The 14,807-nt window shown below is 48.3% G+C and overlaps 1 protein-coding gene across 2 annotated transcripts in view; it reads left to right on the forward strand.

Moving 5' to 3' along the window:
* The window catches only part of PAK2 (p21 (RAC1) activated kinase 2), a 728,762-nt gene that overhangs the window by 519,536 nt on the left and 194,419 nt on the right, over positions 1-14,807 (forward strand). The window lies entirely within an intron of this gene.

Here is a 14,807-nt window from a genome sequence, read left to right on the forward strand (position 1 = left end):
CAAACGGGCAAACTCCCAGACGACGGGTGAAGCTCCTCCCCCAGACAAGGAGTCTAAAGTCCTTGAGGCAGGGGGCAAAAGGGTAGCTGCGCAAGCCGCAAATTTCTGGCGTATTGCGAATACACAGGCACTATTGGCACGTTATGATAGGGCGCATTACGACACCCTAGAGCAAGTTTTAGAACACCTGCCTTCGCAGTTTCAAGAGGCTACCAAACTGCTTATAGAGGAGGGCAAACTCATCTCCAACGCAGCCATAAAGTGTGCACTTGATGCCGCTGACACAGCAGCTAGGGCTATTAACACTAGCGTCATGCTGAGACGACAAGCGTGGCTACGCATATCAGGGTTTAAACCGGACACTCAAACGACCATACTCAATCAGCCCGTCAATCCTGATAGACTGTTTGGTCCTGATGTTGACACCACCCTCGAAAAGATTAAGAAAGACAACGAAACAGCTAAGTCTATGGGGGCCCTTCAATCACAACAATTCCGGGGCAACACTTTTCGTCGCTCAGGTGCACGTGGAGTCACCAGAGGACAGATGGGTCAACAATCACAGTTCACTAGAGGTGGAGCACAGTCCTCCTACCCAAAGCAGAATAAAGGGGGTTATCGAGGAAACAGCACCAGAGGACGTGGCAGAGGAAACAACAACTCCCGTTCCTCTGCCCCAAACAAACAGTGACTTTCTGTCACTGCCCCCCGACCATTTAACACCTGTCGGGGGGAGACTACAGCAGTTCCTGCCACTCTGGACAAACATCACCACAGACAGGTGGGTACGACAACTTGTCCAGTACGGTTATTGTCTAGAGTTAACGTCCACTCCACCCAACATTCCACCAAGGCAGCGGCCTATGTCCGCAGAGCACTTGCACTTATTGCAGCAGGAGGTAGTGGTGATGCTGCAAAAAGACGCAATCGAGCTCGTGCCAGTGGAGGAGGAAGGCACAGGGGTATATTCCCTGTACTTCCTTATTCCAAAGAAGGACGGATCTCTCAGACCCATTCTGGATCTGCGTCCCCTCAACCTGTATATACTGTCAGAACATTTCCATATGCTTACACTGTAACAGATTCTTCCCTTGTTAAACCAAGGGGACTTCTTAGCAACCTTAGACCTCAAGGATGCTTATTTCCACATACCACTACACCCATCCCACAGAAAATACCTCAGGTTCACTATCCAAGGCAGGCATTATCAGTTCAAAGTCCTCCCCTTCGGAGTGGCCACCGCCCCAAGAGTGTTTACCAAGTGTCTGGCGACGGTAGCGGCGCATCTCAGGAGGCAGAATATCCATGTCTACCCCTACCTAGACGACTGGCTCGTTCAAGCCAAGTCGGAACAACAGTGCGCCGCGGACATGTCGACTACCATTCACCTCCTTCACAATCTGGGCTTCTCGCTGAACTACCCAAAGTCGCACCTTCAGCCGGCACATGTCCGGCAGTTTCTGGGCGCGACGATCAATACCCTGACGGCTATGGCTCAGCCAAACCAGGTCAGGATAGATGGCATGCAGTCTCTGATCCAAAAGTTCAGACCACAACACTCACTTCCAGCGAGAGTGTTCATGCAGTTGATTGGCATGATGGCCTCCTGCATCTTCATAGTCCCTCACGCACGGTTACATATGCGTCCGCTCCAGGAGTGCTTAGCAAACCAGTGGACACAGGCTCAGGGACAATTGACAGACCTAGTGTTGGTTACCAGTCGGGCGTTCAACTCTCTGCATTGGTGGAATCCACACAACCTTTGCAAGGGCCGACTGTTCCAAGAGCCAGTGCCACAGATTACCCTGACGACGGACGCATCTCTCCAGGGATGGGGAGCTCATCTGCTCACTTACACAGTGCAGGGACTATGGACGACGCAGCAACAGAAGATGCACATCAACTATCTGGAACTGATGGCAATCTTCATGGCGCTCAAGTCCTTCAATGTACATCTGTGCAACAAGGTAGTGTTAGTCCGGACGGACAACATGACAGCGATGTACTACATTCAAAAGCAGGGAGGCACCCACTCACCACAGCTGTCTCATCTGGCTCAGAGCATGTGGAAGTGGGCCATTCAGAGGAACATTTTCCTCATGGCAGAACACCTCCCGGGCAAGGACAATCAGATGGCGGATCTGCTCAGCAGATACAGCCATCAAATGCACGAGTGGGAGTTACACCCATCAGTACTCCGCCCGTACTTCCAGCAGTGGGGTCATCCGGAGATAGACCTGTTTGCCACAAACGAAAACGCAAAATGCCAACACTTTGCCGCCAGGTTCCCTCACCCACAATCGCAGGGGAATGCGATATGGATGAACTGGTCAGGCAAATTTGCGTACGCTTTTCCACCAGCCCCTCTGATACCGCTGGTGGCAAGAAAATTAAAGCAGCACTCGATGACACTCATCCTAGTTGCTCCAACGTGGGCACGCCAAGCATGGTACGCCACGTTTCTGGAGCTCTCGGTGGTGCCGCATCAAAGGCTGCGCCTAACGCCCAGGCTTTTGACGCAGAACCATGGAGACATTCAGCATCCAGATCCGCAACAGCTCAACCTGGCGATCTGGCTCCTGAAGTCCTAGAGTTTGGCTACCTTCACCTACCTCCAGAATGCATGGACATCATCAAGGAGGCAAGGAAGCCGACTACCAGAGCATGCTATGCTGCTAAATGGAAGCGTTTTGTTCTTCACTGTACAGCCAATAACATAAACCCGCTGGATGCATCTATCCCTAACATCATTTGCTATCTGTTACATCTTTACAAGTGCAATCTAGCCTACACTTCCATTCGGATACATCTATCCGCCATAGCAGCTTACCTTCAGAACAGGCAACATCTCTCTGTCTTCAGAGTGCCTGCCATTAAGGCTTTCCTTGAAGGTCTGAAATGAGTCATTCCCCCAAGGACACCGCCAGCTCCGGTGTGGAACCTCAATGTGGTCCTCACCAGGCTGATGGGACCACCTTTTGAGCCACTACACTCGTGTGAACTCCAGTTCCTAACATGGAAAGTGGCTTTCCTTATTGCTATTACGTCACTGAGACGTGTTAGTGAGCTGCAAGCGCTCACAATACAAGAGCCATTCATACAAATTCATCCAAATAGGGTGGTACTACGTACTAACCCTAAATTCCTTCCGAAGGTGGTGACACAGTTTCATCTCAACCAAACTATTGACTTGCCTGCATTCTTCCAAAACCCACAAACGGTGGCGGAAAGAATGCTCCATACTTTGGATGTTAGAAGGGCGTTGATGTACTATATTGACAGGACACAACACTTTAGGAAAACATAACAACTTTTTGTTGCCTTCTCGCCACAGCACAAGGGCAACCCTATTTCCAAAGCAGGAATAGCCAGATGGATTGTTAAGTGCATCCAGATCTGCTATCAAAAGGCTAAACGCACCTTAACAATATCCCCAAGGGCGCACTCCACACGCAAATTGGGGTCATCCATGGCTTTCCTGGGGAACATTCCTTTAGAGGACATTTGTAGAGCAGCCACATGGGTTACACCACATACCTTTACAAAACACTACTGTGTTGATGTGCATTCGAAACAGCAGGCAGTTGTTGGGCAGGCTGTTCTCAAGACACTTTTTCAGGTTTCTGCAGCTGGCACGGGCAACCGCCGCTAATGGAGGGACTGCTATATATTCTATGCAAAGATATGAATTTAGCAGCCCACATGCCTCGAACTGAATATGCTACTTACCAGTATGCATCTGTTCTTGGCATGTAGGGCTGCTAACATTCATATCGCCCACCCTCCTCCCCGGTGCCTGTCGCAGCTGCAGACATACTCTTGCATTCAATCATTAGCATGGACATCCTTTACACTTTACACTCCATCTCTGCCACAATGGCTAAAAACAATCTGGGGATGGAGCCGATGCCCATGCGCACTGTAGTCCAGGGGAGGAGCCACCTATCTCAGGATACTTCGAAGACTCTTCCAGGACAACAATGTGCGATCATCCGGACCCAACACTAGGCGGCGATCTAATGCAAAGATATGAATGTTAGCAGCCCTACATGCCAAGAACAGATGCATACTGGTAAGTAGCATATTCAACATCCCTGCTGTATCACTAAGTGCAAAGTGCAAAAATGCAGCGTACAAAAGATGCAATGTGCAAAAACGTCAAATGCCGATAGATACCACAATGGGAGGGAACCAAGTAGGTTGATTATTGGGTTTTAGGGAGGGGATACAAAATACTGAGTGTAATAAAAAAGGGCTAGGTACGATAAAATGACCCATGAGAATTAGGCTAAAAATAGATAACATTAGCATTTATTAACCTGTTTTTAATTATGATCACCAAAAATTCATCACAACAACATTCAGTACATAACATAGAATGTACAGTGTACTACACAAACCTTAATCGGACTGGCTGGACCTTAGACCGGTCTTCTCCTGTAAGCTACTATTGTTAAAATACTTACAAAGCTACCCTAATATAAAGTCATAAAATGTCAGTCTTTAGAGGAAGGAGGAAGGTTGAAGCAAAAGAAAAGATAAAAATAATTTGTTCTTTCGCTTATTAGCTCACCGCCTTTCTGCTCATCAAAGTTTTAGGTGAAATCGCCCAACAGGAGTTAAATCCACTCTGTGGTTAATAAAACTTTAGGCTAATGTTCCACACCTGGGCCCCCAAGTTACAGAGATAAAAACCAAATGGGGTGGCCCTGCCCTGCCTCGCTCTGGTGCAGACAGGCCCGCGGTGCCTATTCCAATCATGGAGTCGCACTCTGCAACTCTGGGCAATAGCTTGCTTAATGTCCACAACGGCCCCCACAACGCTAAGGATGCCTGGCTTCCACCTTGGGGGTGCCCAGGAGTGGACACCTCACAGGGAAAGCCAGGATGGGTTCCACAGCGGTATTCGTACAAGCGCCTTGAGACCCTTGCGGGTGAATAGTGCGCTATAAGTAACTGGAATATTATTTTCATCACCCTTACCTGGCTGGCGGTGGCTGGAGCATCTGAGGGTCCACCATCTCCACGGAGGCTGTGATCCACGCAGGAGAGGACCGAATCGCCCCCGCCTTTGCCGGACACCGGGCTGCCCCTGGCCACCGGAGGAGCCTGGGACGGACATTTGGCTGCCTGGAGTCTGCTGTGGCGCTGACTGGAGCCTTCAGGGGGTCCCTGGTCGCAGGCTGGGACCGTCGCAGGAGAGGACAGAGACACCCCCCTCCTTCTCCGGACTCCGGGCAGCCCCTGGACATCGGCGGAGCCCGGGACGGATTCCCTGTTCGCCTGGAGCCCGCTGGGAACTGGCGGCACCTATGGACGACGGGTGCCCGCTGTGAGGGACTGCGAGGGAGCTGCTCTGGCATCGGAGGCGTCCGGTACGCCCGTGAGCACCGCCACCGGCGCCGGCTGTGGGGGTCGGATTCTGGCCCGGACTCCTGCGGCGCCCATCGGAGAGGTGTCGGCAGGCTCTGAGGGGTCGACTGGAGCTTGCCCCCATCTGCATCGGACTGCGGGAGCTGGTTGCGAGCGGGAGTGTTGCGCCGCTGCCCAGGGAACTGCTAGAGTGGAGCCCCGAGGCAAACGGCGAGACAAGCGGGAGACACACGACATCGCCTATCGAGTAGGGAGGGGCTGCAGCTCAGGAGCTCTGGCCGCCTTGCGGGCAACAGCGAGGTTCCCTCGGTGGATGTGACTCCCTGCGGTCCCCCCCCCTGCTGCTGCCGGGACCCTGGGAGCAGACCTGCGGACCTACAGACGCTGGCGGGGATCATCGAGGTTCTCTGGACGTGCATGGGGACTCACTCCCTGCGGTCCCCCCCTGCTGCTGCTGGGACCCTGGGAGCAGACCTGCGGACCTACAGACGCTGGCGGGGATCATCGAGGTTCTCCGGACGTGCAAGGAGACTCACTGCGGTCCCCCCTGCTGCTGCCGGGACCCTGGGAGCAGACCTGCGGACTTACAGACGCTGGAAAGGATCGAGGCTCCCCGGACGTGCATGGGGACTAGCATGCAACCTGACAGAAGTTGAGGCTCACCGCATCTTTCACAGTTCACATTTTGCTTAGACCCTCGATGTTTGCAAAACGCGATGTCTGCAAAACTTCACTGTCAACATTAAGGGACAGACTGAGCAGAAAATATCTAAAAGGTATTTAATTCACATCACTCGCTTGCTCACATTTTTAGAACTCCTTTGTTCAAAATGGCAGAGGTCATTAACTGAAACTATAAATCTCCTCCTGTACCTCCAGAGGCCCACAAGGCTCCTCGACATAACTCCTCCATATAGGTCCACCAAAATAGAGATAAGACTCCCTCCCAGCAAGCTAGGAACTGGGCTTACTCAAATAGAATGTGAAACTGCCCTTCCCTTCTCTCAAAGCAACAACAACAAACAGAGGACTACTGTCTCTATCTCCCCTATTTGGCGGCCATTTTAGACTGGTCTTTCTCATTGGCGGCCATCATGGACTAGTCATTTTTCACTATTTGTTCATACCCTAAGAACTGACTATTTTAGACTAATCGCAACTACCGCGCACTTTACATAGCCTTGTAACTACACCTTCTTGTGATAGTGTCTGCCTTTTATTGCAGTATTTCACTTCTACTTGTTTTTTGTAAATTTTTTATAACCTGCACTCATTTCACTTTTTATGCTCCTGTAATGCACCGATTGCTACCTCATATATTCTACTTGTTTTTTTGTACATTTTTTATAACCTGCACTCATTTCACTTTTATTCTCCTGTAATGCACCGATTGCTACCTCATATGCTGTGCTCACTAGTGTCACTATTGATCCATGTAACTTGTTTACATTTGTATTTTATTGATCCATGTAACTTGTTTACATTTGTATTTTATTCCTATATATCATTATTGTTCACCCTCCCGCACCTACCTATACCGCCATGGATCCCGTCGGCAAGCACACATATAAAATCAACTACCCACCAGTACTCACCAAAAAAGCAGCTAAACGCTTCAAACACAACTGCCTGAGGTCCCACCCTGAAACCCCCTTTTCCGACTCCTACTTCTCACCGGTCAATGGATCCCTGAACACCGATATCATCTTCCACACCATACGCAGAGCTCAATGGAGAAAAGCGTTCCTCACCTTACTCACCGTCTCCACCTCCAGGAAATCAGCGCATGGCCTAACACTATCCATCACACCATCCCAACTCTTCCCAGGCAGAGCCACCATTACTATCTACAACAACGGGATTGTTCTATTGCAATCCAGAGACAGGAACCTGGAACTACTAGACAACCTGTTCCCCACCTTCAAAGAGCACCTCTCCAATCCTCGGACCTCCACTCTCATCACCTCCAGGCCTACCACCCCTGACCTCACAGCTCCCACTCACAACCCTTCCAAGCTAGTTCAGCACCAGAACGACACGCACCTCACCTCTACCCCCAGCACCCTAGTCAATCACCCACCAGCTGAAGGTACCACACACCCCGCAATCACAGACACAGATCACTCCCCCTCATACACCATCCGCACCCCCACCACCTACCCTCGGACCTCCACTCATACCACGTCCACTCCTTTCACCCCTGACATCACAGCTCCCACCCACAACCCGTCTAACCTAGTTCAGCAACAGTCCGACGCACACAACGACAAATCCCACCCTTTATCCCCCCCATTCTCAGTCCCCACTACCACCCTCTAACTAATCACGCAGAACACGCCACCTTTCTAAATTTAACACCTCCTCCCCACAACAGGACCATCTCCAACCCCATTTCCCCCCCATTCTCAGCCCCCATTACCCTACCTTCACCCCCACCACCACTAACATACTCATCCTCCACCCTGCTCTCTCCGCCTACCACCAAGGTCCTCACCTATACCACCAACCTCCTCCCTACTTCAAACACACCCCTCCCTCCCAAACCCTCTCTCCTCGGGGCCCCCTCCACAGAGCCCTGCACGAACACCAACCCACCCTCCCACCCGCACGCCAATTCCCTGGCCAGTCACTCACCCCTGACTCACCCACTCCCCACCACCAACAACTATCCCACGCTGGACATGATTATGGCCACCCTCCTCCGGGTCAAAGAAGACATTCACATCATCAAAGAACTACTCTTCACACACCCCAAACACCCCTCACCCACCACCACCTCCCCTCCCAACAGGTCCCCCACCCTTCCGGATGATTCCCACATTCAACTCTCCACAAACCGGACTTCAATCCCTGTTCGCAATCGCAACAACCGCCCCAACATGTCCCCCACCCTTCCGGATGACTCTCTCACTCAACACTCCCCTCTCTGGACTTCAATCCCTGTCAGCAATCGCAACAACCGCCCCTGTCGCCCACGCAACACTCTTTCGGACCTTGACGCTCTCACCCTCCTCCGCTCCTACGACCCAGCTCCCCTATACCACACATCCACCACACATCTCACCATTCCCACGATACACTCAAATCCCCTTAGACCCCCCACACTAAACAACAGAATCTCCATCCCTAATAACCTTAGAAAAGTCCCCCTCTCTCTAGAACCCTCTACCTCCCTCGACACACCCCGTCTCAAATGCACTCTCCAACTGCAGATCGGCCTCTAGACACTCCTCCGCCATCGCTGATCTCATCTTAACACTGGACCTTGACCTAATCATCATGACTGAAACCTGGCTAACCGAATCTTGAACACCTATAATGGACATTCTGGTTCCTCCAAACTACCACATCATTAGACTTGACAGGTCCGGCAAAATAGGTGGTGGAATCGCATGCATTTACAGGAACAACCTCTGTTCTGAAAGTAACCTCCCCCTCCCTACCCTCCCCAACTTCCTGTGAATACATCTGCCTCGATATTATCAGTGAGGGCAAACCGATATGCTCTTTTCACGGCATTTACCACCCACCCGGGGACAACCCCACCTTCTCCCAACAAATCATGGATATGATCTCAACCAATTCCGGACGGCAGCTCACCCAAATATACCTCGGTGACTTCAACCTCCACTGGAACGATCACAATGACGCGGTGGTAAATAGTCTTAAAAATGTCCTCAATGCCCTTGACCTCACCCAAATATGCAACAGCCCGACCCACGAGAAAGGCTCTATCCTCGACCTTATCATCTCCAAAGAAGACTCTATCCAACTCTAATCTATCCAACCCTGTGACTGGTCAGATCATCATATTGTCACATTCTTCATCAATGAAAAAGTCAAAATTAACACGGCTCAATCCTCCAAGCCCAAAATCTGGAAAAGAGACCTGAAAAAACTCAACCCAAACTCTTTACCCCCTAACAGCTGCAATCTCCTACTTCCCCCTACCGGCACTACGGACGTTCAATCCTTGACTGACCACTATCTCAACGCGATGACTTCAATAATTAATGAGGCTGCACCTATGCAACTAAAAAGAGTCTCCACTAAAATCTCCAATCCATGGTACGACGGGAGACTCAATGAGGATAGACGAGCCATGCGAATGGCAGAGTGCACCTGGAGATCAGCTCCATCTGCACTGCACCTAAAAACACTGAAGAAAAAGAGAAACGCCTACTTCAGGAAAATTAAACGCTCAAAAACAGATTTCTTCAGCCTCCAGCTCGACCAAGCTAAAAACCGTCAGGGAAAACTGTTTGAGCTAATCAGAACACAATCCAAGGAACAACCCCAGCCACTCAGCACTATGCGCGAGGCTCCCTCCTGTGAAGACTTCTCCGCTTTCTTTATCCAAAAAACTGACAACATAAAGCGCGATCTCCTCATTGACGCAAGCCTCTACTCCAAAGCTCACTGCATAGCACCCACTGAACCAAAAAACAATGCTACATTGTCATCCTTTGTCACCTACTCTGAAGAAGAAATTGGCAAACTGCTCAGCACCTTGAAACCATCCAATCACCTCACGGACCCCCTTCCTGCTAACGCTGTAAAAGACTTTACCCCTTTGCTCCTCCCACTTTGGACTAAAATTATCAACAGCTCACTTCAACAAGGAACTATCCCTGACTCCCTCAAAGTTGGACAAGTCACACCTTTACTAAAGAAACCTACAGCCGACCCCTCTGATTTAAACAACTACCGTCCCATTACCAATATCCCCACTCTCGCCAAATTGTTGGAAAAATGCGCACAACTACAACTGACTAAACACATTGATCAGTTTGATCTCCTCAACCCTCATCAATCAGGCTTCCGAGCAGGACACAGTACAGAAACTGCTATGACCCACATAATTGACGACGCCCTTCAAATCCTAGATCAAAACGATACCTGCCTCCTCATCCTTCTTGATCTCTCTTCAGCATTCGACACCGTCAAACATGAGAATTTACTCGAACTATTAAACACAAGAATGGGTCTATCTGGGACTGTTCTCAAGTGGTTCACTTCCTTTCTACACAACAGGTCGCAGAAATTCAAGAGCAACAACCTGATGTCCTCGCCAATACCTGTTTCGTTAGGCGTCCCCCAAGGTTCCTCCCTATCCCCAACTTTGTTCAACCTAGTTATGGAACCTCTCACCACCTTGTTACAAGCATCCAATGTACACTTTCACATGTACGCCGATGATACCCAACTATATCTCAAATTACAATCCCCCAATGACATTTTGCTCCTGAACTCAACGATCAGAAGCACCCAATCCTGGCTTGCCGATAATCATCTCAAACTCAATGCGCTGGAAACAGAGTTCCTTCTTATCTCTCCTCCCGCGAAGATCTCTACCACTCAAATTTGGCTTAAACACCTAACTGCACTCAATGTCCAACCCACCATCGTGGACTCAGCATAATCTTTAGGCATAACACTTGACACCAATCTCAACATGCAGCAACAGATCAGCAAGGCAACTAAGGGAGCGAACTACCAAATCAATACCCTGAGGAAACTTAAACCCTTCCTCCCTGCCAAAGACTCCCAAACTGCAGTACAAGCACTAGTCATCCCTCGAATAGAATATGGCAGCATCGCCCTCTGCGGACTCCCCCTAACTACTACCGCACCCCTAAGAGCTTCTCTAAACGCTGCAGCGAGACTCATCACTGGGTCAAAGAAACACTCGCATATCTCCCCTGACCTGAAATACCTGAACTGGCTACCTTTTGAAGCCAGAATACATCTGAAAATCGCCTGCATGACGGACAAGGCTGTCCACCTGAGCTCACCCGGCTATCTCACTCAGAAGCTGACAATTTCTGGCGGCTCTAGAAACACCAGAGGCACAAACAATCTTCTGCTGAAGCCTCGAAGATTCCGGAAGGAAAAAACTTATAAACGCTCCTTCTCAGGAATGGCACCCAGGATCTGGAACTCACTCCCTCCTGAAACGAGGCGCATCTCCTCCACTACACTGTTTAAGAAAGAAGTAAAAGCTATCCTCATGGCTAAATACACTTGAACTATCATTTTGGACTCTTAAGACTCTGCACCGATCTTTACTACTTGTTCGAACCCTTTGCTTATTTGTTTTACTTATATTATCGACTTACGTGATTTTCTATGTTCCCACGTATTTGTACTATTAGCATTACTGACGTATCTGTTTGACTATGCTCCCTCATGTTCCCCCTTTCTATGTAAAGCGCTCTGATATCTGCAAAGATCTTGTTCGCGCTATATAAAACTTTCAAAATAAAGAAATAAATCAATTTACAATTTACACTTGGCCTGGGCTTTGCCTGGGCGCGTCCCGCACTGCGGGAGTGCTGGGAAGCTCTTATAGGCGCCGGGAGGGTGACGTCTCCTCCTGTGCCGTGAAAGGAGAGAGGCCTGCTGGGGGACCGAGTCCTACCGCAGCGGTGTAGGAGGCTCCCGTCCCTGCTGCAACTGCTGGCACTGTTGTCAAGCCTCCTGGGCTGGATAAGGCCGGAAGAAGGCCTCTGTAAAACTCCAGGGGCCCTGATGCCCCTCTGCGGACCCAGAGGCATAAATGTTGGCTTGCACAAACTTTACAAGACTTATTTTGTTGGAAGGTGCGCTCAGTAACTGATAGACATGATCTTGGCCTTGGGTGCCGTACTCTTACCTAGTCTCAGTCATTAAAGTATGGCTTTTAAAACCTGTGCTTACTGTCACTACTGTTCGCCATATATCAAGCATCAACCCTTTTCAACTCTCCCAAATTTAGTAATCAACCAACACAGATACAAATTTTAAACCAACTTTTTACATCTGATGAACTTGAAGAGACTCGCATCTGGCAATCTGCGTGTCATCACTGGATATATCCAAATCCTGTGCCTCAAGTTCTACAGCCAGCCACATCAGTCATCACTACTAATAACTGGTTGAATTTCTCAGAGTTTTATCCAGACTTATTCAAGGAGAGTGGTGTCTTGACATTTTAGCTAAGAAAGGTGACACCCTGAGCGACAGTGACACTCCTGACATTCTTCAACTTGTAACAGAAATTACCTGGAGCTTAGTTGATGCAACGTTAAGCACCGGGACATTGACCAGAAGTGTTGGTGACATTGAACATTTCATGTCCAACCCAAAGAAGTATCAGACTTGTTTGTTTCAGGGGGAGTGTAGAAGCAGATTAGCCCTCCTACCTTTTCTGATAAATTGAACACAGCAGGATGTTTATACCTTTGTCCTTCCCAAGCTCTCATTGATTTTCTGAACCGCCTTCCAGTCTCTGTCTAAGCCTTCTGTTTGACATTTCCTGAATTGTCATTCATCAATGATGCAAGAGTCCGGAAGGGCAGGATGACATGCATGTTGCAATCATCCATTTCTGACACTTTTCCACACTGCAATCAGTAGGGAGTAAATGATATTACAGACCTCAGTTAATGAATGCTTGTAACTAGGAGAAAAGCTTAAAAACAAAACCCAAGTGCTAAAAAATCACCCTGAAAAAAGATGCAAGTCAAAAAGCAACCTCCCGAAAAAAAGTGTTTAGGATCCTTGCTCAGAGAACAGAAGAACATTAATTGCTTGACTTGAATGTCTGCTATATAGAATGGGGTAGGGCTGCTCCCATGAATCTTAAAATGGCAGGGTCACCTTTGCCTCATTCTCTGCCAAAGGAAATCCGCACAATTTGATCCTTTTTTTCAATTTATTTGAGTGATTCTTATAGTGCACCTGGACTAGAACAGACGATTGAACGAAATTAGGGGTAAAACAGAGTATGGGGTTAATGTAAAAAAAATCAAACCGCACAAGTCCATTAGATTAATTTTAGGCAATATCATCCATGTTTAGTTACTACCTAGAGGTTTGCTTTTAGGTGTTCCCTAGATGTGCAGGGTGAAGTTCACGTGCTTTGTTTGGGTGGGAAGCTAATTCCAAGGTGTGTTAGACTGGAGCTGGCAACCAACTCAAACTATGTCAATCAAGTACAAATCTATAAGGACACATGGTAAGGAGCAACACACACAGGTAGTGAATACAATTCAGCTTTAATAAAATATTAGGTGCACAAAACTTCAGCAATGATGATTAGATTAGCAAAATGGTTGCATGTTTTTTTTATAAATAAATACCAGAAATGGGAATAGGCAAAATGGTAAGTCATAGGAAAAATAGATCTCAGCAATGATGATTTTACATTAGCAGGGTAGTTGCATGTCAACTTATAATGAAGTGCCAGAAACAGGTCGAAATCACTCAGAATGTAACAAATCAAAAGCTTAAAAGTAAGCCTATAGCACAGGAGACTACACCCTTTTAGCTAACTAGGACAAAATAGTCACATGTGTGTATAGATGTGTGTGTATAGATGTGTGTGTATATATGAGTGTATAGGGATGTATATATATATGTGTGTGTATATATGTATGTATGTATAGGGGTGCGTTTGTATATATGTGTATAGGGGTGTGTGTGTGTGTGTGTGTGTGTGTGTGTGTGTGTGTGTGTAGTGCGTGTAGTGCGTGTAGTGCGTGTAGTGCAATGCTGGCACTCAGTCTTGAATTAATTGCAATTCGGTTAATCGTAGGTGCAATAATATTGAACTGAGCAGTCAGGATGGAGCAATAGAATCAGGTCCTTCACCCCGTGGAACTTGATTGCAAACTGGGCCAAGTACAAACTCTTCCGTAACTGACTACTGGGAAGATTGTGCTCAGAACTCAGACAACAAAGATTAGTGCAGTGCTTGAGATCAAAATAAGATTGAATATCAGACATGCATACAATAGAGCACTCCAGAAATTCCTGTCCAGACAGGGTGTTTGGATTCCCAGTTCTGGATAGTGCATGCCTTTTCCAGATGCCAGGGCCTTATTTTATTTTGATTTGGAGTTCGGTATCGCCCTATGCTTGCAGGGAGGTGTAGAGTCATAGGTAGTTTGGCTGGGAAAAATAACAGGTATTTGATCTCCATTAAGTTGACATTGTTAGTACGCCTCTACTGTTGGACATTGAGGATGTAGACGGGGAACAAAAAGATGTCTGACTTTTCAAAGTGGATCGGGATGTTTTTCTGGCTGTCTGAAGGATATTGTTTCTTTCCCTGTAAGAGTCTTAATAATATTGCCCTGGAGTGCACCTGGCAGCGGCTGGATGTTATGGAGGGCTTTCTGGTGCCCTGTCAACTTGAAACAAATTAGAAAGCCCCCTAGGAGTTAAATATTTCATTATACCGTGCTCTACAAATGGTCCGGTGCTACAATAATCTGGAATTCCGCAGGTTCACAATAGGATCTATCTGAAAGTCTTTTCGTTGCACATTCCTTACCTTAGAATAATCCCCAGGTGTCCGACTGGATCCAAAAACTTTTGATGTGCAGTGCCCTTGCATGCCAATAGGTGGCGTAGTTCAGCTCCGTGTGGTGTTGTCTGTGTCAGAAGTA

Source organism: Lissotriton helveticus, chromosome 11, assembly GCF_964261635.1.
Source record: "Lissotriton helveticus chromosome 11, aLisHel1.1, whole genome shotgun sequence".
Classification (NCBI taxonomy): domain Eukaryota; kingdom Metazoa; phylum Chordata; class Amphibia; order Caudata; family Salamandridae; genus Lissotriton; species Lissotriton helveticus.